Source organism: Canis lupus, chromosome 21 (assembly GCF_011100685.1).
Source record: "Canis lupus familiaris isolate Mischka breed German Shepherd chromosome 21, alternate assembly UU_Cfam_GSD_1.0, whole genome shotgun sequence".
In the NCBI taxonomy this organism is placed as follows: domain Eukaryota; kingdom Metazoa; phylum Chordata; class Mammalia; order Carnivora; family Canidae; genus Canis; species Canis lupus.
The window spans coordinates 10181645-10209516 of NC_049242.1; the positions used below are offsets into that span (position 1 = coordinate 10181645).

The 27872-nt window shown below is 34.0% G+C and overlaps 2 long non-coding RNA genes across 15 annotated transcripts in view; one reads left to right on the forward strand and one right to left on the reverse strand.

Annotated features, from left to right (window-relative positions):
• Positions 1 to 27872, reverse strand: part of LOC111091492 — a 71772-nt gene that overhangs the window by 38242 nt on the left and 5658 nt on the right. For 8 of the 14 annotated variants that reach the window (XR_005375513.1, XR_005375512.1, XR_005375508.1 and 5 more), the window contains 3 exons: positions 17366 to 17434; positions 16246 to 16379; positions 11696 to 11846 (listed from right to left, as the gene is read on the reverse strand). This is a non-coding gene — a long non-coding RNA (uncharacterized LOC111091492). Of the gene's footprint in view, positions 1 to 11695; positions 11847 to 15723; positions 15798 to 16245; positions 16380 to 17365; positions 17435 to 27872 lie in introns of all 14 variants that reach the window. The other 6 variants (XR_005375506.1, XR_005375517.1, XR_005375509.1 and 3 more) reach the window with 4 other exon arrangements.
• LOC119864952 lies at positions 1434 to 12059 on the forward strand. Its single transcript, XR_005375519.1, has 3 exons — positions 1434 to 1499; positions 7997 to 8109; positions 12017 to 12059. It is a non-coding gene; the product is annotated as an uncharacterized LOC119864952 (long non-coding RNA).

Here is a 27872-nt window from a genome sequence, read left to right on the forward strand (position 1 = left end):
ACATTCTGTAGTTTCTCATAATATTCCAGAACTTTCCAGTTACATGTGCTGATTGAAACACCACCATCACTCTTGCTATTTATTTTGTATGTTGAAAATGTTGCCATTTCATGAAACTTGTTAAAATGCATATTGTTTTTGTCAGAATTCTATTAAAATGTAATTTCAACCAGAAACAGTGATCCATCTTTCTAGGACCATTAAGTTCTTTTTTAGAAAAGCATTCAATGCATTCAACTTTCCAGACTGTTGTAATATCAACTAGGCCACTAGAAATGCAATGTACCATTCCAGTGCTTTCCCAAGTTCTTAAAATCAACCCAAAGAAAAGATTTTACTCAACTAGCAATGAGTACTGGTGACAAAAATTGAACTCACACTTTTTCTGTCTTCCAGCAGTCTTACACTTGGAGGCAGAAAGACTTAATTCATCTGCCAGGGAAGCCTCAGATTTACCTAAGGTTGCCTCACTTTCTCACCATTCCACCTTGTAGGACATGACTTGTCAACCACATGACTTGTCAACCACATATCAGACGCACAATATTACCACCTAAACATAAATGATGTTATAATATCATCATTTCCTGTTCCAAAATGAAAAGTGATAGAGGGGTCATCAGATCACAAAGAAAAAAATCTGAGTTTTGGGAGGGAGGGGCCTATTATGAGCCCATGTACTCTACTTCTCTGCTTTGCTTTCAGTCTGACCACAGCATGAATAATTAGGCTAGTGGTATCAAATATAAGTTTGTCATCACAGGTAACATTGGTCACTACAGGAGAGATGGAGACATATTAAGTTGATGTGAATGCTTCTATAGGTAACTATCTTTGATACTTTATGTCTATAGAAAAGCAACCAGGATGATAATTTGAATGCCTTAACCCCCAAGCTTATACTTTAAACAAAACTGAAACAAAATGAAAATAACCTGTTTGTCTACTTTCCACAGCCCATTCTTTCATTACTTAGTACATCCTGCAGCAAAAGTGTAGGAGTGCTTTTAGGTAAGCAGAATCAAAATCAAAATGAATCAAAACAAACTTAAAAAACAAAAAACAAATGAGGAAGCAGTCTTAAAAGTTTACTTAAAAGTTATTTATGGAGTGCATAGTTTAATATTCAAGTCTCTCAGATTAAACCTGATAACATCTAAATAATATGTATATATGTAAATAAAATTATATTAAGGACCAAGGAACAGGGTATATCACATTTTCAAATGTTCCTCTATCAGAATAAGATATTAATTTATCATTAAGAAACCAATTTATATTATTAAGATATGCTAAACTTCTGTTAACTAGAAAATAATCTTTCATAATTATTAAATTTATAGACTCTCTTTTCATTCCCAATTTTAAGAATACAGAGATATTTTATATTAAGTATTGAATACCATTGATTTTAACTTTTTTACTCCTTTCCAGCTTAATATTGATCAATACCAATATCTCACTGAAGAAGAAAAAAAACCCAAATTATAAAAGTAACTGTACGTATAAAGCAAAAATTTATAATGCAGTAATATAAAAAAATAGTTATCTTATCTGTCTAGCAAATGACCCGTAATTCGATATGTGATGGGAAAGTATGGGAATGGGCTCAGGTTTCCTTCAGTTTGGATAATTTTTCTTACCTATTTTTCCAAATACTTACAAATACTTCGATTCTGTTCTTCTCTTGACTAAAATTCTCCTAATTTCTCAAAAAGATAGGTTAGTATAGGAAGAAAAATTACTTTTATTCAGATTTTCAAGATTTTTTTTCACATAAATGCAGCTTCATTTTTTCCCTGCAAGATAATGGTCTCCATATGGAGTGAGCAATCTCACCTTCTTATCAAACTAGTCCATCTTTCGTACATATTTCCAGCCTGAGCATTTGATCATGCCATTCTTTCTACCAAAATGCCCTTCCCTCACGCTCTCTTGCATCAGGGAACCGTTCAGCTAAAGCTGATACCAACAAACCATTAGCAATCTCAAGTCTGGTGAATTCAGTTAGCCTCTATACTAGCAATACTCTGTATGTTTGGCATTTCATAAGACATTCTGTTAACCCTGCCTACCTCTCCTTCTCTAAGTAATACCCATCAGCAGCAGCAATAAATCTTCATTAAACTGTATTATGTACTAAATTCTATTCTAAATGCTGGCACTACAGTGAGTTATAAGAGACAGCAAATATATTACTAGGTACTATCCTGAATGCTGCGAATACAGTAAAGCTTTCAATGATTCACAATTTAGGTGGTGTTTAAGTTCCTATACATTAAAAAAAAAATAAAATAGACTATGATAATAGTATCAAGTGATTACACAGAATGTAGATGAGAACAAACTTCAGAGAAAGAAGATATTGTTGTCAACAGGAGTAGTCCAGAAATACATTTTGGAGTCCAAAGCAAGTAGGAAAGAAAGATACTCTAATTTTTTTTAAAAAAAAAGGAATGAACAAAATTGTGCAGGTGAGACTATCTGGAGAATATATGGAATCTTCACATAAGAAACAGAAAATTTGGGATTAAGGCCATGAATGCCAAGTCAAGGGCCTCAATTTATTTTATAATTTATTTTATAGAATGACAAAGAGCAAATAGAGACTTTTGAACTGTGGGTAACATGAACAGAGAATGTTTTACAATGATTAATCTGGCATCAGAGTGCTATACAGATTGAGAGTAGGAAGATGTTTTAGGAGATTTTTGCAGAAGACTAGGATAAGATAATTGTGCTCTGCAATATGGTAGTGCCAGTGGGATTTTTTAAGTATAGTGATATAACAAAGAAAAATCAATAGAAATTTGTGAGTGACATATGAGTCACTCTCCATAATTTGGAGAGAGGCTAAGATTAGAAAAAAATGCTGGTTTATGAAATTTTGTACACAGAGCAAAGTCAAGATCAGTGCCTAGAAGGTATAAAACAGAGAAAAATTGCCATGTTATAGACCTCATTTTTTAAAAGTCAAGTGGACAACATTTTTGCTCTTCTAATCTCTTTGTGGCTTAATTTTCCCTTCCTAGGTAGCCACATCTTATCTTTCTCTGTTTTGACCTAAACTTTGGCAAATAGAGTCATTCAGTAAATCCTTTCTCTTCTGTAATTCTTTTATTATTAATTTATTTAATATATACTTATTGAATGCATACTAAATGCAGTCACTATTTTAGGTAACAGGGATACAACGATGAACAGAAGAGACACAGTGCCTACATCATGATAGTTATAGAATGATGGAGAAAACATATATTTAACAAATAATTTCACAAAAAAATATTTAATATGATTATTATACATGCTATTAGGTAAAAGTATAGAGAGCTATTAGAATTTGTAGCAGGAGGAATTAACCTAATCTGGCAAGAGGGTCTGAGAAAGATTCTCTGACAAATTAAAACAACATTTAATCTGAGACTTGAAGGATGAGTGTGAGTTAGGTAGGCTAGGAAGAAATTGTATATGTGTGAGTGTGAGAGAAAGAGAGGGAGAGACACAGAGACAGCAAAAGGAAAGGAGGGAAGGAGAAGAAGAGAGGGGGAGGTGAAAGGAATATCTCACATGCAGGAAACAGGATGTACAAGAGCTATGAAGGGAAAAGAACTTTGTGTATTTTAGGAACAGAGAGGTTGGTGTATATGGAGCAAAGTAGGGAAGGGGGAAATGAGTCAAAGATGAGGATGGAATCATATTGTCTGAATCTCACAGAATTTATAAAGCTATGAAAGGCCTTTAGTGGGGGAGGGGGTATTTTATTTCTTTTTAAAAAGATTTTATTTATTTATTCATGAGAGGCACAGAGAGAGGCAGAGACATAGGCAGAGGGAGAAGCGGGTTCCTTGCGGGGTACCTAATGCGGGACTCAATACCAGGACCCCAGGATCATGACCTGAGTCAAAGGCAGATGCTCAACCCCTGAGCAACACAGGTGCCCCTAGTGGGGGAGAGGGGTTATACTCTGGTGAAAGTATGAGTACTAGAATGAAGAAAGAGAAGATCAGAAACAAAACCACTTGGAAGGCTATTTTTCTAAGTCCAGGCAATTAATAATGGTGACTTATAGTAGTAGCAATAGAGGTTGTGAGAAATGAACATATTCAAGACATATTTTCCACATAAGGGAAGTAGAATTGACAAGATTTGATAATGAATTGGATATAAGTGAATGAGGTAGAAGGACTATCAAGGATGGCTCCCAGGTTTCTGAAAAGAACTCTGTGGATGAAAAGCTACTTACCAAGACAGCTAACATTAGATAGAAGAGGAGCTACTTTGATGGGGACAGATCATGGATTCAGTTTTTGATAGTGAGGCAGCAACATGGAATATTGAAGTAGGCCACTGTATGTATAAGTTTGGGATCAATTTGGATTTAATATTAAAGCTTGAATGAAGCATTTTTGGAGGGAGATTTCTGATAAGTAAAGTTATGTAAAAATAATTTTCATTAACTATAGCTTCTATATTAAGTAAAACAAAATCTTTATCCAACATGAATCTGGAAACCTAAAAACTACACTTATTTTATTCACTTAATTAAAATTCTGATAAGAAGAAATTATCTTTTCAAAAGAAAGTCAACTAATTTGTCTAATAATAGTGTTGAGTGATTATTATTCATTTAAATGCAAGCAAGAAATGTCCAAGATCAAGTTTCTTCCTGTAGAGAAAGACATGATATTTGGCAAGCTAACATGCTATCTCTTCTAATCTCTTTGTACTTTCCCTTGTTTTTTCTGCACAAAGTAGAATTTTTTCATCAATCACCTGTGGATTACAAAACATATATAGTTGAGAAGAAGCCATTTAAAAGATACCTCTTTTTCTCAGAAGATCAAATCTTTAAGAAATATATAAACTATTATATATCTTGCTAGGCAAGAGGAAGTTGGATAAAAATAGGAATCAGATATAGGTACTTGCCCCTCAAGAAGCTTAAAGCCTGGTAGATATGACACAAAGTTGCAATAATACAAGGAAAAAATAAGAGTAAAAGACAGTACCTAAAATGCTGTAGTAATTCAGGAGAAGAGTCTACTTTTAACTGGTAAATGACTTGAGGTTTATGGTGGACATTGTTATCTATCTACTCAGAATATAATTTTTATTATATTAAATTATGAAGCAGCCATGAAATTAATGACCTGCCAGCTCCAGGGGTGAACCTTGACTAGCTTAACCCAAATATAGGCCTTGTAGGACCTAATCTGATCATCACTGCTCTGGCCACATGAGTGAGCAGATGACCTAAATTAATTCAGTGTGAAGCCAAGGACTTTTATTGAATTGAGGTAGGGGATGGGAGAGTTCTCTCTGTCTTCCTCTACATGATATGGGAAGCAAAGGTAAGATTTAGAACTGCTGCAACTCTGTGACTATTAAGAAAACCAACCTGAGGAGAGAGATCACATACAGGAATTGAGAGCCAAAGGAATCAAGGATAAATGGCTTTGGGGCCTGATGAATGCACTTGAAACATTCCCTTTATCTTCATTTTTCATTGGCACGAACCTTCATTTCCTTTATTAATCATACCAATGTATGTGTTTCTCTGTTACTTATAATCAAACTGTTCTAACTGCTGAAATATTCACAAAGAAATTAGCATCTGAGCTGGATTGAAAACTGGTTAAGATTAGAGCCTAGGGATGAAAGGAAACATTCTAGGTGGAAGGAAAGTAGGGATTTTCTGTGGTAAAATGCATCTTAGTTTCACTATAATAAAGACTGAATAACGATACAGTGTAAAGCGTTGTTTAAGGTAATGGGGTGGCCGCCCTGGTGGCTCAGCGGTTTAGCGCCACCTTCGGCCCAGGGCGTGATCCTGGGGACCCAGGATCGAGTCCCATGTTGGGCTCCCTGTGAGGAGCCTGCTTCTCCCTCTGTCTGTGTCTCTGCCATTCTCTGTGTCTCTCGTGAATAAATAAATAAATAAATAAATAAATAAATAAATAAATAAAATCTTAAAAGAAAAAAAAAAACTTTCCCTGTTAAAAAAAATAAAATAAATAAGGTAACGGGGTTCTAGTGGAAGTGAATGCTTGGCTAAGTAGCCTGGATATCATTCTATAGACTAGTGGTTTCTAATTATTAATAATCATGTACTTTTATTAGAAAAATATCTCACCCCATACTTTGATATTTATTCACTTATTTATAAAGTATATATTCTTTATTACTCTAATGATACAAAGAAAGTTTTAATATGGTTCTTTTCATATTGTAATGCCTCATCTTGAGTTTTTACTTAAATATGCTCACCCCTCTTTGCAATCCACTGTGGGACAATGACAAACCACTGCAAATTTTTAAACAAGAGTGTAATATGATGAGAACTATAGCTTAGAAAGATACATATGAGAGCAACATCTATAATGTATTTTTATAGATATACTGGAAATAGGGCAATTTGTTAAGTAAGGATTTTTTTCAATAAGCCAGTAATCCAAGAATAACTGGAATTTTTAATTTGCATAGAAGCAGTGGAAAAAAAAAGAGGTGAATCACATAGGTATCATGCAGGTAGAATTGGCTAAAAATATATATTAAGTATACGTATTTACATGATAGGAACTCAATACATTATAGTTTCCTTTTGATTTCTTTAGAATTGACCATACTTAGGAAAGGGAGATAAAATTGGACTCAACATTAATCGGCCCAAGTTCATGGCTATATTTGTAAATGCTAGGAAGATAGGGAATAGAAAATTAAGAAGTACACATTTATTATCTACCTTAGGTTGGATATTGGAAAGTTAGATAAGATGTATAGAAAAAAGAATAGAGAAATCAAGGACTTTTCAAAAGAACCTCATCGAAAGTTAACCATGTGGTAACTGAGTAGGAAGGAATTGGAGGACATGATTTTTTTTCTAAATAAAAGATGCTGTCAGGTGACTAGAGACATTAGTCACCTAGGTCACACAGAAATGCAGTTTTGATCAGCGTAAGCAGGAACATTTAAGAACTCATTTTGTCTGCCACTGACAAAGTTATAGTTTGTTGATACGCAGTTTTCCCTGCTTTTGTCAATAAATGCTATACCCAGAAAAATAAGATTGATAAAAAATGAGAATTTTTAAATGCATAACTTAATGTAACCTGAAATTGAAGCACCATGTAAAAGTACTAGGTGGGAAATAAACCAACCTAATAATAAGTCCAATGACATACTGGAAGCACTTATTTCCCACTAAAAGAAGATGCTCTGTCAGGCACTTAAAGAAATGCCAATGATCTAGCCTCAGCAAATATTCTAGTAGATTGTAGATTGTTTCATTGTAGATTATGAAAATCTCGTCTACAGAGCATTCAATACTTTGCTTTTTCTTTCACTGGTCCTCTTTATATTTATGCGTCATTGTGCTTTAAGAAATCAAAAATCATATTCTGGGTAATAAGCACTGAAGTGAAACAGTCATTTTTCATGATTTGTTAATGCGTTTATGGTTCACTTCCTTTCCTCATGTATTTATCTATTTCTGCATATCTAAACAAACACTAGTTTTTTTGTAAATACATGCTACACGTTATTTTAAATATATAAATGCCTTTAATTTCATACTTTTATCAGATATCACAAAAAATGTTCAGTATTGAAGAAATTGTGTGGCTCAGTAAATAGGTATATTTTTAAAAATACTATCAAATGGTTGAACCAATTAGAAAATACAAAAAGATTATCTTATTAGAATAACTCAGAGCTGTATCTTTTAATGTGTAGCTTCCAGACAGGAAAGGAGGGAAATTTTTAGCATGCTGAAAAGATAGGCAGAAGGCCCAATCCACTAGCCCCATTCCTGTAGAAATCTCCCAATTGCCAGCTTCCAAGTCTTGCAAGGACCGATTCATCAGAAAGCTCCTATTAGTGACCACTCTTCAAATGTCACCAGTACTTGTAAAAGATTTTTTGAAAATGTAATGGTTATTTAAATCTTAATGTTTACTGTTATGTAACTATTATTTGGATGTATTTCTGCACCTCACAGCATAGAAGCCCACCTACTACTTTTCAACACAGTGTCCTGAGAAGAGCAGCTGAGTCCTGAGTCCTGAGTCAGCTAGGAAATGAGTACCTGTTCAAGCTCTGTCACTAATCATGGTAAGAATTGGGGAAGGATGCTAACCAACCTAAAAATCAGTCTCTTCATCTGCCTTTAAGTCTCTCAGAACTTAGATTTTACACTGCTTCATAACTTAGTGTTGTTTGTAAAACAAAATAAGGCACAAATCAACTTATATTATCAAGTACTGTCATTAAAAGTGTTAAATTACTTTGGATCTTCTGGAGGCCCCAAACAAACAAGTACTCTGGTACTCATTAGCCAGAAATTTGATTCCCTCAAATATCAGCTTCTGAGATATATTTCTCCTACTCTCCCAAGACTATTCCCAAGAAATATGATGTCAAAGATACCACCTTTATGCACATTCTTAATTCCTAGCTAAGCTTCCTGCAAATCCTATCTACTCTCTTTCGCAAAACAGTAACCTTTTCAACTCTCACTCTTCAATCCTAGACAGGATCAACTCTACAAATTTATTCCATATCTCCTTTACATTTAGTGCTGCCATAGATCTGTTTGACCTATCTAAACAGAGAGCTTACTAAACAGAACACGCACTTGGCTTTAATACTCCAGTGCAAAAGATAGAAGAAAAACCTTCCACTGTAAGCGAGAAGAGTACACTGATCTCTACTCCCAACTCAATTTTATATATTTTTTGCTCATTAACTTGTTTGCCTTTCAGATGCCATGCCAGAGCTTTGTACACACATGCACACACACACACACACACACACACTTTTTATATATAATCACCTTATGAATTATGCTGTCATAATAAATATTTTATAGCTGAATTATGAAAACATAGAAAAATAAGTAACTAACCCAAGATCACACAGGTGAGAACCATGGAGCCATCTGAATTTAGAGTAAAATAGGTGAGGGTGTATGACAAGACTACTGGGCAGAGAATGTTTACCAATAATATTTAGTAAAATCATAATTAGAAATCTGTTGGCTGGGATGCCTGGGTGGCTCAGTGGTTGAGCATCTGCCTCTGGCTCAGGGTGTGATCCCAGAGTGGCAGGTTGAGTCCCACATGGGGCTCCCCCACATGGAGCCTGCTTCTGCCTGTGTGTGTATGTCTCTCTCATGAATAAATAAATAAAATCTTTAAAACAAAATCTGTTAGGAGTTTTATATTTAGGTAACTTTTGGCATTTGTCAAAGTTTGTCAAAAGCTTTGTGAACATCCAAATAAACTATGTCAAATAGTTCACTCTTACCATATTTATATTTTATCATCTCACACAATCAGAAAAGGCTACTGTTCATATGCATGCTCCTTCTAGAAGTGCAATCACACACTTTGCCCTATTATATTAAACACATTTTGGGACATATATTAGCTCATTTAGTTCTCAAGACAAAATATAAATAAGTAAAAATCTTTCCATTTTTAAGTTGAAGACATAGAAGATCAGGTAATTTAAACTACTTGTCCAGAGTCACCCATTTTTATGTAGTAATACTGAGATTCAGTTTTACTCCAAAGCCCACGGTTTTCCTTTTGTACTTTACCTTTCTGCCATAAATTAAGTATCCTTTAATTTTTCCTTAAATACTTCTCAAATTCCACACTATTGCTATAAAAAATGTGACATTTATTCATTTGTAATAAAAATAGCACCCACTCTTTATTATGATAGATATTATTATATCAATGCTATATTTACATAATCTAATTTAATCCCCTTCGCAACGTCATGAGGTAGATATTATTATTCCTACATTACAGACAATAGAATTAAAGCCCAAAAGAGTTAACAAACTTGCTCAAGGTCCCATAGCTAGAAAGCAAAAGAAATAGAATTTGGCCACAAATACAACTATTTGATACTAAAGACCATAATTTTGTGGGTTTTTGTTCTGGTTTTTTGGTTTGTTTATTTTTCCATATTTTATTAAAATCCTAATGAAATGAATCTTACCACTAATTGGCAAGGACTACAATCATCAATTCAGGAAATGTTCTACCCAAATCACTCTTCTAAGCCTTCCTTCTCTCACAAAACTACCAGTCACAAATCTTCCAATGTTATCCCACAGGATCAAGTGAAGTATTTTAAAATGGGTTTAGTTCTTTAATTTATAGGAGACAAACTTTAAAAACCAACCAAAACTAAACCCACTTTAAAATACTTCACTTAATCCTATTTTCTTTACCAAGTCTTGTGCTTTGCTTTCCTTCCAAATCTAAATTCTTCAGCAAAATTCCACAGTCATCTTTATATCATTCACAAATTATTTAATCTTAATCTCTGTGATCTGAGTCCTACCTAAATCCAACTAAAAACTATTATGGAATTTTGCATTCATTATTTCGTTAGTTCACCAAAGTGTGAAAAAGCTATGGATGCCTAAGAGTTCGTGAAGAAGGCAAAGAAGAGAGAAGGAAATGGCTTGTTGAGATCACATTTGTAAATAAATTTATGTCCTCTAATCCACGTCATTTGCTCTTTCTTTGATTCTCTTTGCTAACATCATATTTTTCTGCATACTGTATGTAACTTCTTACTCATCTTTTTCCAAGTCCTGTTTTTATGCTTTAATTCTCAATGATAGCCAATGTCATATATCTCCTCAAATCTGTCAAGTGACAATGTTTATCCACTTTTCATGCATTCATCCATCACTCACTTATGCATGCTTTCTCCTAACCTCCTTGTAATTCATTCAAAGAAAGCCATTTAAAGGAAAAGTGCCTTATTCATAAATTAACTGCTCTTTCTCTTTCTCCAAAATTAAAATTCAGAATTCCAACACTAAATGTCAATTCTTCAAGCCTTCAGTTTGAATTTTAATTTTTGTGATCCTCTAAGGCAATGATCTGGAAAGATCAATCTATAAAGATGGAGAAAAAAACACTTGTAATTGTTTCAGTGTTTAGATGTAAGGGCTTATCTTGGAGAGATACATTGAGTCTGTTTTGTTTTACTACTCTCTGAATATATTTTAATTTTTTTTCATTCTCACTTTCAAAAAAAATATCCTAACCCCTCTTTCTACCTGTTTAAACCTTATACATTGCATCATATTTAGTCCCACTTTTAATGTTTCCATGAAGTAAAGACCATACTTTTAATCATTACACTAAAGCTTGTAGATCCAGGATGCTTGGGATGCATTTTATTTATGGAGGTCGTATCTGAATTCTACTAGTTCTTTGGGACGACGATCAAGGAAACATTAAAATAATGAGAAATAATAGGAGAAATTCTACAGGAGGAGAGGAAATATATGAGAGCTCTCTGAACTTATTGCTCGGTTTTTCTATAGTCCTAAAACTGCTCTAAAAATTACAGTCTGTTGATTTTTAAAACTGTATTATTTTCCTTTGAAGACCCCTTAAAATCATAGTGGATGGCCCTGTAGTACTATCATTGATAAGATCTGAAACATCCTAAGCATAGATCAATGAAAGGATGTATGGATCCTTCTAATGATTCTGGTATGATGACCACAAATAGGCGATCTGCCTGCTAACAATTATAACACCATTTTGAAAGGAGTAGAAAAGTGCTTAAAATACAAAACATCAGGCAAACTGCAATATAAAAGACATTTTCAATATCAGTGAAGGGGAGCACTCTCCTTCCACCCCAAATCCCATAATACCTGTCTGTTCCCTTGATTCCTGTACCCGACTTCATGCCTGTAACAATTCTTGGTACCTTATTGAGAATATGGGTCATTGATCCTTCCATTAAGTCATGTCACTGTACTTTATTCTCTGTTGCAAAGCCCCTGGCAACAATTTGATTTTCAGCTGAAGAATGTAAATCAGACAAATGTTAATGATAATGTTAAATTTTACATTACAATAGCCTTCACATTAAATTTTAAGTCAAAAAACTATAAATTAATACATAATTCACTTCTAGAAAAGTAATTTAATCTCTGATTTATCATTAAACATTTTTTTTTAATTTATGATAGTCACAGAGAGAGAGAGAGGCAGAGACATAGGCAGAAGGAGAAGCAGGCTCCATGCACCGGGAGCCCGACGTGGGATTCGATCCCAGGTCTCCAGGATCGCGCCCTGGGCCAAAGGCAGGCACTAAACCGCTGCACCACCCAGGGATCCCTCATTAAACATTTTTAATGCCAGGTAATTTATTTAATCCTCATTCCAAAACATTTGATAATTCGATCTTTACTATCAATTATATTACCACATAACAAAAATTATATGCTCTATGTGCCAAAAGTATGTTATAAAGTCTTATGACTGAAAAAGGGAATGGGAATAGCCTTATATGATTACGATCTTGCTATTTAGTCTAGTAAAAATATCTCTAACTTCTTCTTCCTGACATATTTGTAGATAAATATTGTCCGTACATTGAATACTGCTAGTTTATGTGCTTCCTAGTTGATTTTATTCCAAAGTACAAATGGAAACATTTGTATTCTTTTCCTTCCACCTTTGGTATTTTAAAAACTATGCTATCACTTTATCTTACATTTTCATGAGTTATGGCCTAGACTCTAAATATAACCTATTCAGACCTTGCAAGATATTGAAAATGTAAAAAAAAAAAAAAAACAACACACAGAAAAATAAAGCTTACGTGACATAGTAACTGGAGGATATATTGATTTTAAAATGGATAAAATTAGATCTATTTCCTTGCAGGGAGAGAATGTAATGTAATATTGCAGGAAAGTAGAGATAAGAATAATATATACTTATAAATAAAGATATTTTTTAAAAATAGGAAAATATTTAAGTAATTGACTAAAGAACTTTGTTAATGCTGATATAGAATAAGCATCATAGAGCATTAGTGGTGGGAACAATTAGATATTATAGTAGCCAATGCATCACTTCATGTATCCAAAGATGCATAAGTAAATATTAAAAATGAACAATGGTAGAAATAGCCCTTAGGGATTCAGTGATTCAGAACATATTGACCTAGAGGGATTGTGTGAAGTTTTGTTTGTGATGAAAAAAGCTCCTCTGGAATTTTAGTCCATTTGGGAAGGTAGGCAATAATAACTAATGTTTAGAGCTTGCAAGAAGCATATAAAAGAAGCTCCACAGTAGAAAATTGAAAACATAGGAGTAGGCAAGGGAAAGCCTCTCTGGGGAAGTAACCTTGGAGCTGAGACATGAAGGTTAGTTAGTAAGTAACAGGATAGCAAGAATGGGCAAAATATAGCTTCAGGTAGAGGGTACCATTGCCTTAATGTGGGAAAAGAATTTTGCTATAAAAGTAACTTTCATGGAAGAGTGTGGGGGTAAAGGAGAAAGTGTCATGAGCTAAGACTAAACAGTGAGTTGGTTCCAGATATTGCCTGGACTTGCAGCCCTTATGAGGTATCAGAAATATATTCTGAATGCAAGAATAACCATGAACAGAGTTTTAAAAGGTAGTGAAATAATATAACCTGGGTTTTTAAAGTAAGCATATGATCTGATACATGGAGAATGTATTCAGGAAGGCAACAGTGGGAGTGGTAGACATACCTTGTTCACCTTCCCAACATCCATTTCCTCATCTCTTGGAAATAGTCCTTGATGTTCCTTTAGGGAATATCTTTCCCACTTCTCTGTCCCTGTGTATCAGGTAGGGCTGACCCTACTTGAACCAGAATTTCATATAGCTGCTTTTGAAAAACTAGAGCTGTGTTTCCCTCTGGTCCAGCACCTGGAGCTGAGATGCCTATAGGATCTTTCTTCCGGGTCATGTATGCATGAATTCTGTAAGGCCAAATTATCCTTCCTTTCTGAAAAAACTATTGGTACTAAATTCACTATATCCTCATATCCATGTCTTCTATCCCAGCTTGTGTGAAGATTTCATGTGAACTGTGTGCCATTGTGGCAGTGGCAGTGTGAGGATATAAGTTGTTTAAGCTATCTCTATTTCTGTTCTCGTGTCTACAGTTCTCAGTATGTCTGCTACCTCACCTACCATCCTACTCATACTATCTTTTCCTCCAAAATAATTCCAGTGGGCTTTCTGGAACTCTCCCTATAAAACTAGTAAATCCTTACAATCCCATCAGATTCCCCAAACATTATTTTAACTGAAAAATAGGTGACTACCAAGAAACTTTTGACAGCTCTCCCAAATAGAGGTTGTTCACTTAACATTTGAGAAAAGAATAACCAATAATAACAGCAAGGATTTATTGTCTATTTTTCTTACACAAGCACTAAAATACACTGTACATGAGTTTATTTCATGAATAAATTTTATAAATTCATCTCATTTAATTATTATAGCATTCCAATGAGGTAGATACTTTTATCCATATTTTAGAGATATAAAACTGAGGCGGAGAGAGATAAGTAACTTTCTCAAGGTCACAGAAGTATAGAGAGATGAAGACAGCAAGGGAATCAGACAGTGTGTATCCAGAGCTGATGTTCTTGAGCAATACTCTCTTCTTTGATAGCTCGTGGGTTAGAAGTGGAGCTGGAGTTCTCATTGTTGCCTTGCCCCACAAAAGCTCTTCCATAAACTTTCAAAAACTCCCAATCCTGTTGTTTTCATCCACCATGTTCCTGGCCAGCTCTTCTCATCCACTAAAGATTTTGGTACCTAGCCCAGGGTATCCCTTCCTCCTCGATTCCAGCCATCATCTCAGAAAATTCAGTGTCCACATGGGCAATATATCCAACATCATATTCTAATGGTTCCCTGACTTATCATTAACAGTATGTCTCACATCATCTCCCACCAATTTCTAATAACATAGCACTGAAAAAATTTCCACTTCCAAAATCACAGACATTTTGTTCTCTGGTGATAATTACATGTGTCTGCTCAGGAGTCCCATTCTTCCTATTGTTCAATGTCTTTGAGCCGCCTTCAGCTCCACTGACCTCTTCCCTTTTCTTCCAAAATACCAAACTCCTTATACTTTTGATCTATTCTATAGCCTGTCATTTCACCCATTTTGGTACCAATACACTAACCTCTTTTGTCCATATGTCTTTCAAAGCTTCCAACTATACCAACTCCAATGCTGAACCCAACAATCTTTGTTACCTTTGTCTGTGTCTATACTCAGATACCTGAAGACTTCTAAGGGGTTGGTATTGCTATGAATTCAATAAACAACCTCACCTATCCACACTCTTCATATAATGGTCTAATCATCTTGATCTAATTTCAATAACAAATAATTCACATTTCATTTATTACTTACAAACCGTGAACCACTTCTATACTCTTCACTCTCAGCAGATGATTACATTGTACTTAACTAAAGTGACTGGACCCAACAGAAAGGAATTCCTTCCAACACTCTGTTCCCAAAGATGTTAATAACCTGCCTTTGGACCAACCTTCTCCTTCTGCTTTTCTGATACAAAATAAGTACATGTTTCCCCTACTCTTGATGGCCAGTATGTCCATGTGTCTGTGTCCTGTCCCTCTCACATTCTCCAGAACGTATGCTAACATTTAATACTTCAGCTTTCAGAGCCTCTGTGACCCACAAGTTTGCTGTGACCCACAATAAAATATATATATTACAACACAACCCAATATTATACATTCTATATGTATCATATATAATATATATACTAGATATAAGAATCAGGTATAAATATATAAAATGTATCTTACTGTGGATTGCAATGGACAAACTATACAAATAACCAGAACAAAATTTCTTAAGATTACCTTATGATGCATGATACACTGATATTTTTTCTTCCTCTCCTTTTCTTTTTTTCTTTAATGCTGGTCCCCACTGACTAAATTAACATTACAACACACCAATAAGTCATAACTTGCAGTTTGAACCACAGTGAATTATTCTATCCCCCTACAACTTTAAATTCTTTCATCCAAAATTTTTTTAAAATTTATACCCCCAAGTGCTCCTTCAGCTCATATCTTCTACACACTTAGACTTACAAGAGAAACTATTTAATTTTAGTCTCCACTTTTTTTTGTCCCATTAACTTGTCAGGCCAATCTAACCTTTCTTCTGCCCCCACTGCTCCATGAAAACCATTTTCCTTAAGTTTCCATTAACTACCTGCAACTAAATTCAGTGGCCATGTTTCAGCCTCACCCTACTCAATATCTTAGCAGCATGTAATGGTTGGATACTTGCTCCTTCCTGAAATACAAATTTTTCCTGGCTTCCTTGATACCACATTGTATTATTGTTTTCCTCCCTTCTCTCTCTCTGCTTACCTTCTTTTGGTGTCTCCTTTGTCAGACTCTGAAATATTGAAGGCCTTCTATTCACTTCTCTCCTCTCATCATCTCTTTCTCACTCCTCTTTTAGCTCTTGCTCCAGTTCTTGCTTCCATTGTTGGAATTACTATCTTGTTTAGGAGACAAGCAAGACATCCTATTTATATGCTAGAAGCCTCTGGATATTAGCTTATGTAATAAGACTTCCTTCCCCTAGAGAATATACAAATGTTCTTAATAATCGAGAATCCAAATTTCTTCTGAATCATTTCCAGGCATATGCAGTTATATAACAGAGAAATATTGCTTTTTATATTCTATGCTCATGATCCTGACTGCTTTAGCACATTTAGGATTGACTGTATAACTTTCGGCATATCAAAGAATATCAAGATTTCATCTGCATTTCCTATTTAGTTAAATTCAAGGTTTCCTTTTCTCCCTGTAAGACTTCTGTGTCTCTGAAAGTTAACAGCTTCTCTTGGAAGTCAGCTGGAAGCCCTTGAAAGTTACATGCTCAGTATCTGAGGCATAGATTTTCATGATGTATGAATCATCACACCAACCTTTCCTAGCTTTGAAAATTCTGTGATCTGTTCCAAGAGATTTGGCAATTTCTCCTATCTTTAATTGCATTGTCTGGAGTGTGACCAGAAATCCTCTTTCAAATGTCTCAATGAGAAAATTAAACTCATCTTTATATTCTTGTGTATTTCTCTCTAATTAGGTACTATGTTACTTGGTTGATGCTTTAAAAATGTGCAGATCATGCACCAGCAACAAATATTTGCTCAATTTATAAATTTTCCTCTTGCAGAACTGTTATGCTCTTCTGAATACAATGCTTTTCACTTCAGTGTTGCATCCCAATGTAATAATTTTTATGAATTTTGGGCTACAATTATGGTTCTAACTTAAAATTCAATCTTCTGTTTGGTTACCAATTTGCAAGTAACCTAGGTGAATTGATAATTAGATAGATATTCACCTACACATAGCTAAGCAAAGAGGACCACATGGCAACTTACTGCTTTACCAAAATTTTGGGATTCAACATGATTATTAAAAACTGGCCAGAGGAGCTGAATAAGAAAGCATCCAGATGTTCAACACACACCTGGAAGGATGCTCAGTATCACTCATCAGGAAAATGCAAATCGAAGCCACCTCACGCCTGTTAGAATGGCTAAAATCAAGAAGACAAAAAAGCAACAAGTGTTGGTGAGGATGTGGAGAAAAAGGAAACTTTGTGCACTGTTAGTGGGAATGTAAATTAGTATAGTTGCTAAGTAAAACAACATGGAGTTTCCACAAAAAAATTAAAATAGAAATCCTATAGGATCCAAAAATTCCACTACTGGGTATTTACTTGCGGAAAACAAAACACAAACTTGAAAAGATATATGCAACCTTATATTTATTGCAGCATATTATTTACAGTAGCCAATATATGGAAGCAACCTAAGTGTCCATCAATAGATATATGATATGATATATATATTTTATATATTTATATATTTTTTATATATACATATAAAATATGATATATATACACCATGGAATATTACACCACCATAAAAAGGATGAGATTGTGCCATTTGAGACAACATGAAAGGACATAGAGGGTATTATGCTAAGTGAAATAAGTCAGACTGATAAAGTCAAATATTATATGTTTCTATTCATAAGTGGAATCTTAAAAGAATGAGTAAACAAAAAGCAGAATCAGAACTATAAATACAGAGAACAAACTGATGGTTGCTAGAGGGTAGGGGTTGGGGGCTGGGCAGCATGGGTGAAGGGGAGAGGGAGCTATAGTTCTCCAGTTATGGAAAGAGTAAATCATGAGAACAAAAAGCAGAGTATAAGGAATACAGTAAATTATATTGTAATAGTGAGGTAATGGGACAGGTGGTAGCTATACTTGTGGTAATCATAGCATGTATAAACTTGTCAAATCACTAAACTGTAAGCCTGAGACTAATTAACATTGTGTGTCAATTATACTAAAAAAAATACCTCAGACAGTATAATGAAAATGGCAACACCAACAAACCAATAATAAATGATGTTACCTTAAAAAAATTTCAACATGGATCATACAACGTACCTCAATTTCAACATGTCAAAATGTGCAGGCAGTGCATCTCTGAATCAAATAAAAACATCCCTCCCTAAAATTTGCTGATTAAATTAATAAAATGGCAAAGAATTAGCATACATTTTAGTTTTCATGGTTTAGTTGTTATGAGGACAAACAATTATAAAATTATAGTGACATGCTGTTAATTAAATGGCTTAAACTTAGTGGAAGAAAGAGCCCAAATTATTGAGTCATCTCTGAAAAAGGGTTAACTGAATTTTGTATTTGACATGTTTTACTCAATAGTAAAAGTGCACTTATTGAAAAACATTTCATCAAGTCCTGTTAATAATTATTACTTAAGTTACTAGCAAAAAAACTACTTTTATCCTTGATTAGACTGATTCATGTATGTTAAAAGAATAAACAATCAAAATTTGACTTGAGTACAGAAACACCCTTTAAAATATAGCAACATAAGCCAAATAATTTTCAACTCTGGTAGGCTTATTTGATCATAATACACTGTTCTCCTTATTCTTTTTATGTTTAAACTTAGCAAGTCAGAAAATAAAACCTCCACATTAAATGCAGTGCTTTTACCAGTCCAACAAGGGCAATGCAAAAAAGGAACAGACGTTCTGAAAGAGACTCCCAAAATCAAGTTGGGGATGTTACATAGTAGGAGTTTTCCTAAATATGTAATCAAATTTGGCCATTTACTATAATGACCCAATAATTTCTCCAATTATAAAATTTCCAAAAGTGCTAATGTTAATCTACTGATTGGATTGCCAAAGGGGTATGAGATGGTAAAATATAACCTGTTAAAATCAATTGACACAAACGTTGGTCCTGGTCAGCCACTTCATAATATTATTTCCCTTCTAAAGAAATAATATTGAGGAAAGATTAAAGATTAACTAGAATTCAGATTCTAAATGACAAGGACTCTATACGAATCCTTCAGAATAAAATAATTATAACAAAGCAATGCTGTAGATAAATTACATATCTCGTTTTTTTCAAAAGTCTACAGATATGTTTAGGCAGATAATTATTTTCATAAGACTGTGCCTCTGGCTTTTAAATAGAAAAATTCAAGATCAGCATTACCTAAATGATGTTTTGTGGACATATTTATGGGGTTATTGTCAGTAAGATTTTTTATTAATTATTATTTAATTTATAAGACAAGATATTTAATGTAAGTATATTCTAGATTATCTGAAGATCATCTTAACCTAAATCTAAGAACTGCTGTATAAACTCAATACCGAGTTTGTGTTTATTATTATTATATTAATATCTACTTTTTATTATACTTCATAATGTTCTTCTTATATATTGAGAAAAACTCACATATTATATAAACAATTTCATAAAATTATATAATTACCTGTGGGAAACAAAAAGAGAAATACAACACAATCCATAAAAGAAAAATGGATAGATTGGAATTCATCAAAATTAAAAACTTTTGTCCTACAGAAGACTGTTAAGAGATTTATAAGACGAACTACAGTCTGGGAGAAAATACTTACAAACCACACAAAGGACTAGTATCTAGACTATAGAAAGGACAAAGAATAAGTATCTGGATTATATAAGGAACTTGCAAAACTCAACCGTAAAGAGTAATCCAAATACAAAATAGACAAACGACTAACAAGCATGTCACCAAGAGATAAAATAAAATGTGCCATATTCATACCAGCAGAGGATAAACTGATGGCATGTGAAAAACTGTTAAGCATGATTTGCCATTAGAGAAATGAAAATTAAAACGTGAGCTCTTACTATATACCTATAAGATTGCTAAAATTAAAAACAGTAACAATTCCAAATGCTGGCAAGCATGCAGAGAAACTGGATCACTCCTATATCACTGGTGGGAGTGTGAAATAGTACAGCCACCATGGAATAGTTTGGCAGTTTTCTTATAAGCTAAACACATACCTACTCTATGACCTAGCAGTTGCGCTCACAGACATTTATCCCAGAGAAATGAATATTTACGTTCATGCAAAAACCTATAGACAGATGCTCCTAGCAGCTTTACCTGCAGTAGCTAAAAACTGAAAACAACTCAGATGTGCTTCAGTGGGTGAAAGTTTAAACAAACTGTGGCACATATGTACCTTCGAATACTACCCATCAATAAAAAGCAATGAAGTATCGATATATGCAATGGCTTGGTAAGTCTCCAGGGAATTATGATGAGTGAAAAAAGACAATCCTAAAAGAGTTTGCATTATAAAATTCCACTCATGACATTCTAGAAATGGCAAAATTATAGAGACCAAATTAGTAGTTGTTAAGGATTAGGGAAGGTATACGAACTAGAGAGCATTTAAAAGGGTGCAATAGGGGGATGCCTGGGTGGCTCAGTTGATTAAGCAACAGACACTCAATTTTGGTTCAGGTCATGATCTCAGAGTTGTGAGATCAAGCCCTCAAGCTTTCTCTCTCCCAACCCCCTCCCTCTCTAAAATTAAAAAAAAAAAAAGGTACTATAGGTGCTCTGGTAGTGATGGAACTGTTTTGTATCTTGATTGTGACAGTAGTTACATGAACTGATACAGGTGAGTTGTATCAATCTTAATTTCCTCGTCATGGTATCTGTATTATAGTTTACAAAGTATCACTATGTGAGAAGAAACCATGTAAAGAGTAAGTATTATCTTTTTCCAGCTGCATGTGAGTCTTCAATCATCACAAAATTAGGATTTATTTAAATTTTTTTTAAAGATTCACTTATTTATTTTGGAGAGACGGAGAGAGAAAGAGAATGCAAGCATGGGGAGGGGCAAAGGAAGAGGGAGAGAGAATCTCATCCCTGAGTGCAGAGCTGCAAGCAATGGGACTCAATCTCAAGACCCTAAAATCAAAATCAAGGCTCTGTTGCTTAACTGACAGAGCCACCCAAGGACTTCATTTAAAAGTTTTTTAAAAACCTAATCTATAGAATAAAAGTAGCTTTCAAGTATTGCCTTCCACCTTTTTTTCTGAGCAACTTTCTCTGTGAAACTTTGATATCTAACTTATTTCACAAATATGCACCAAGCATCCACAGAATTATGTAATGACATCTTACTAGGCACTTAGGAGTGAAAGTATGATTTAACTTCAGCTACAGGAGAACACTTACTGAGGAGGTAATAGCAATTAATTACACAACTACTACAACATATATTAGTACTCTGTTGTGTTAATTTTGTAACACCCAAATACTATAAAGTAAACTTATTTTAAATGCTTTATAAAGAGCCCCAGAACAAGAGCTCTGGATTTAGAATGGCGGGATTTAAATTAAGTCTTTGCAGCCTACCAGCTGTGATAACTTAAGTGTGTTAATTAACTCCTTTATGCCTCATTTTCCTAATCTGAAAACTTGGAATAATAAAGTACCCATCTCAGTTATTGTGATGATTATTTTATAGAAAGAGCCTGGAACAGGGGAGCACTGAATGAAGTGTTCTTGTTGTTGTATTTAGTAATGAATAAAAGAGAACAGAATGATCCCATGTTCTCGGGTATTATTAAAAATTATGAAATCATATTTGGATAGACAAGTTTAAAAATGCAAATATTTAGACATTATTTTGTTGACCTACAATTATTTTGTTTTTAAATAACTGTGGACTGTCAGTTTTTAATAAGTGTGGAATACTCTATTCTGGAAATATATGTGGATCAAACTGCTCTTAACTTCTGGTAGTTTGTGTAGTTATTTTCAGACATATTTCTTTATTTCCAATATGAGAAATGAACTAAAATACTATGAAACAGACTCTCAAATGTTTAACTTATGAAATATTCTTTACATTAGATCTTGAAAATGGCAATGCTAACAGTAAAAGATTAGTATTCATAAAAACAGTAACTATTTACTTCTTCAACACATTTGAAACTGAAAAAATCTGTTTCTTTTTTATTTTATTATGAATAAAAATATATTCTTATATATCCCTGAACTGGTCCCATTAAAATATGATGTCCTTTAGAGTTGCTAGCAGATGTTTTCTGCTTCCCCTCTTATTTATTTTTTCCTTTTTCCTTATGTTGCTTTTCCACTTTTCAGTTTATAGAATTATTTTTCCAGAGAAGTAATATGGGTGAATAAAAATATGTTATAGAGCCTGACAACACTTCATAAGATTTTTTATTTCCAAAATTCTTTGAAAATCATCATTACTCTTATTATTTGATAAGTTAGTAAAATGTGACTGTATTTTATTAAAAGAATCATGTTACCTGTGCTGATCACATTATTTTTAATTTGTATTTTCCAATGGCAAATACTGTGTAGAAGTTGCCATTTTATTTAAGCTGTACCAAGTAGATATGGTACAGGCCTATCAGGCTCCTAGTCAACTCAATCACTGTATAAAATTACTCCCAAGGGTATGTTTTTTAATGCTGTTTCCAGGCTGGTTTTGAATAACTGAAGTGTTCACACTTCCCATGGGAGGATATTTCATAGCATGATTTTAGTATTAGAACATTTTTCCTGAAACTATATTTATTTAAAATTTCTGTTCTTGGGTTACAATATTATTTATCTTCAGCTCTCAAACATATTCTGCTTTGATTTTTATGAATTCCTCATTTGATTATCTCATGGCCAACTCATGAGTATTTTATCACTAATATTTCTCACAAAACAATTTGTATTGCCTTAGTTATTCAAAGAAATGGAAAAAAGCCTAAGCATATATTTTTTAGAACCACAAAAAATTGACCAAATATATGATTTATAAATATCAATGCAAATGATATTTGTTAAACTGACTCATTTTGCAGACTCTAAGAAAAGAAAAAGCACATTATAAATATAGTTTAAACAGCAAGTAGAAACATTGCTAAGACACAAAATGATAGAAAAAATAAGAAAGAATTGGGTTATCCATACAACAAACCATCCCTAGACATTAGCTTAATCTTAACTATCTGAAAGCAATTGTTCTGTATATATATTTTTTCTAAGATTAGCCAACAAATGAATATGAACTTTTAGTCTTTAAGATTTTGATGACTACGACTGGTACAAATATGCAAGACAAACACATTTATAAATAGATAAAACTCTACATGTAACATTGTGGTTTGTAAAATTTTGATGCAAACACATTAGCAAAAATAATGGTCACCAAAGAAAATTCCAGTAGCATAAGCTGTAAATGATAATATGTTATATAGGCAAAAAACAGTCAATGGATCCAATGTTAGTTAAAAACTTAATAAGAAAAATCATATTAATTAAAACAACATCAGTATATTTAAAATGAAAATGACAAAATTGTGAAAAGTTAACTGTGGAGAAAAAATTGAGCAACAGATTAAACTGACACAATGGCATCTAGTCCCCCGAATATGTTTTTATTTTCTCCTAAATGTTTTCACTCATAAAAATAATCAGGTTTGTAATAATTCTGATTAAAATATTTAATATGCATGAACAAAAGGCAAAATGATTTTAGGATCAAGATGTTAAGTTAAATACTCATTAGCTAAAAGCAGATCAAAATATTCTGTATTTATAAGACATGTAATTAAGACTCTCTGATTTTTAAAACCAAAAATAAATTAAAATATTTTATTTATTTATTAAAGAGAGAGAGTATGAACAGTGGTGGGGGAGGGGCGCTGTGAGCAGAGGTAGAGGAAGAAAGAGTCCCAAGAAGACTCTGTGGTGCTGAGACTGAGATTATGAACCTGGCTGAGAGCAACAGTTGGCAGCTTATCCAACTGCACACCCAGGCACCCCTGCTGAGGAACTCTTGTCAACTTGTGCTTAGTGATAAGAAGCAAAAGTGTCTTGGTACCTGGGTGGCTCAATTGGTTAAGCATCTGTCTTCAGCTCAGATTTTGACCCCAGGGTCCTGAGCTGGGCTCCCTGCTCAGCGGGGAGTGTGCTTCTCCCTCTGCCCCCTACCCTCCACTTGTGCTCTCTATCCAATAAATAAATAAAATCTTTAAGAATTTAAAGAATAAATCTTTAAATAAATCTTTAAGAATAAAAAGAAGGAAGCAAAAGTGTCAATATGGACATCAAGATCTGTGAAACTTATATAGGATTATATGCTGTAATGATAAGAAATCTTCTCTTATTCTGATATCTTTTTACATGAATACTTCTAAAAAAATTGACTAATATTTTTACAAGCCTTTGTGGTTCACAACACATTTTTACAAAAGTGTTTTCAACTGATACTCCCAACAACCTATTTTTAGGTACGAAAGCATGTGGGCCAGAGAGGTGACATACATTTGTACTCAGTGTCATGTATTCTTTTTTTAAAAAAAGATTTTATTTATTTATTCATGAGAGACACAAAGAGAGAGGCAAAGACACAGGCAGAGGGAGAAGCAGGCTCCATGCAGGGAGCCCAATGTGGGACTCGATCCCAGGACTCTGGGATCACAACCTGAGCTGAAGGCAGATGCTCAACTGCTGAGCCACCCAGGCGTCCCAGTGTCAGGTAGTCTTACTCCAAATCCTGGCTCTTCTCATTGTTTGTTTTTGATTACTATATTAATATCCAGTACTTTTTGTATTTAATTTTATTCTTCGTATATATTGATAAGAACTCCTATATTGTATTAAAATTTTTAACACTTTTTGGAAACTTAAACAGAAAAAACAAAACTTAAACATTTCCTTATTGGCAAATGAAATTTACTTTACATTTTGTTTAATAATAGGAGTGGTTTGTGTTTTTTAAAAAAGCAATGGATTGAATTAAATTGTAAAACAACTGAATATATTTTCTAAAACTACTGAACCAGATTAAAACAAAGAACCCTTTCCACTACCTATAAGATTCTCTTATGTTGTCAGACCATGAAAGATCATGTACAGAAAGGTTCTTCTCCAACCACCACCCCATTTATATTTGTCTTGCTCTCCCCCAATGTTCTATACATGCTGGTGGTGTTTTTGGAGATAACATTGACTAACTTGCTAGTTCCAGAGAGTGAGAAGTCCCGCTTGAACTAGATCTTGTGGTGAGGATAGCTCCAGCAGGAAGTGTAATTTGTTTTGGACCTTAAAGAATGTATAAGCTTTAAACAAGAAGAGATTGGAGAAGAGAGAATGAAGTAAACAAAGCAATTAGGAAATTGTGGGATGATATATCAGGGCAAGAGGAAATAATTCAGTTTGATTCACGTATAAACAACATGAAGTATATTAATACAGGATTGAGACCATAGGGTAAAGATCCTCAAGTGTGAACTCTCACTTCTATACCTAAAAACCTAATTATACTCAAAAGGAAAACAAAAACAAAAACAGGGGCACCTAGTGGCTCAGTTGGTCAAGCGTCCAACTCCTGATTTTGGCTCAGGTTGTGATCTCAGGGTGTGAGATTGAGCCCTCTGTGGGGCTCTCCACTCAGCAGGGGAGTCTGCTTCAAATTCTTTCTCTTTCTCTCTCAAATAAATTTTAAAAATAAAATATTAAAAAAACTGTCTTTATGAATAAACACTTTACCTAGTTTTTTAAATCACGTTTCCAGAATCTTATTCTATTTGTTATTCCCTATTTGTCTTATATTTTAGATCTCTCTTTGTCCACCAAGTTGTTTCTTCACAAATTATACTGATGCTTTAATCTCTTCCATTTCAAGTGAATCTTCTCACAGGAAAAGTTCACGACAACTGCCACCCCATCCTTGCTTCTCATCCCTCATTGTCACATAGCAGTCAGACTAAAGTTATTCAGGCAGAGGTCACCATCGAGGATACTAATTGCCAAATCCAATCGATTCTTCTTAGTTCTCTTCTCAGTTAATCATTCTGTAGAACTTGACACTAAATTATTCCATTGGTAAAAGTCATTTAGTTCTTGTCATACATGGCACTATTCCCTGGATTCTTAGCTTGCCTTTCCTTCTATACAGCCAGTCTTCTTCAGTCTTATTTTCTGCCCATTCCAGCTTCCCCATCTCGACTTATTAGTAAGTGAATTGCACTTACAAAAACAGAATGTGTATTCTGACCCTATTTGTGATCTGTTATATCTAATAGACAAATATTCAGAGTCTGCACATATAAGTTGTTTTTATGTATAGAATGAATTTCACATTCATCATTACTATAGTTTTAAAATATTCTTTGCAAATATCATGTATAAATTATTTAAATGAAAAAAATCACCAGTTGTATTTACATGCCCTTCAAGTATACTTGTCTGTTGATTCTCAAACTGCTTTCTCAAGCCTAGACATTTACCTGAATTCCAGACCTCAATGCCCCAAACTCATCTCTCACCTTTGTCCATTTTTCCCCAATAATAATGAAGCATTATTCATGTTTCTATACCTACCGCCTGTCATAGCAATTTGTAAGAGAATATAGCTACTGAATAGGTTGAGTGAGTAAGCTAAAAAAGAGTATTCTTTATTCCATAGGGCTTAGGAAATTACTGAAGTTTCTGTTTGGTCGTTTGTTTAGTTAAGTGATGCATTCAGATTTGTAACTTAAGATTAATCTGGAAATATGTAAAGAAAATGAAATTGAGGGGCACCTGGGTGGTTCAATGGGGTAAGTGTCCACCTTCGGCTCAGGTCATGCTCCCGGGGTCCTGGGATGGAGTCCCGCATGGAGCTCCCTGCAGGGAGCCTGCTTCTCCCTCTCCCTCTGCCTGCTGCTCCTGCTGTTTGTCCTATCTCTGTTAAATAAATAAAATAAAATACTTGTTTAAAAAAATAAAGAGGGATCCCTGGGTGGCGCAGCGCTTTGACGCCTGTCTTTGGCCCAGGGCGCGATCCGGGAGACCCTGGATGGAATCCCACGTCGGGCTCCCGGTGCATGGAGCCTGCTTCTCCCTCTGCCTATGTCTCTGCCTCTCTCTCTCTCTCTCTCATAAAAAAATAAAAATAAAAATAAAAATAAAGAAAATGAAATTGAAGTGGAAAGTATAAAAGAGATTTGTGTTGAGTCACAGAAACTCTATCTAGGTACCAATGATACAACCTTTCTAATGAAGTGTTACCTCCAAGGAATAATAAAAAAGTATCCCCCACTTTCCTCACACATTGTAGCTTTCAAACATGTACCTCATTTGGTGTAACTACTGTGTCCAGTGGTTCTAAAATAAATCTTTGCTGCCATCTTGTGGGAAAATATGTATATTTTAAAAAATGCTTGAGTTTTGCAACACTTAGTAAGTATCCATAAAGCTGTTTTTTAGAAAGAAATAGATTCCAACTAAAGGTATTCCTTTGCTGCTTTCATGAAAACGTGAAAGTCTACATGGGCTTTATATCTTTTTAAATATTATTTTGTTAATAGTAACATAAATACTTCTAAATTAGTTTCCATATTTACATTTTTGTTCAATTTTGCTCCAAATTCAACAAGCTAAAGAAAAAAATTAGTTGTAATTGACCATCTTTTGAATTTGCATTTATTGTCTTTTATTTCTTTTCTTATTGAGCACATAAAAACTCATTCATTTAATTTATTCAACAAACACTTATTGAGTGCCTATCTTATATCGGTCATTGTTCTAAGCATTCAGGACATAATAGTG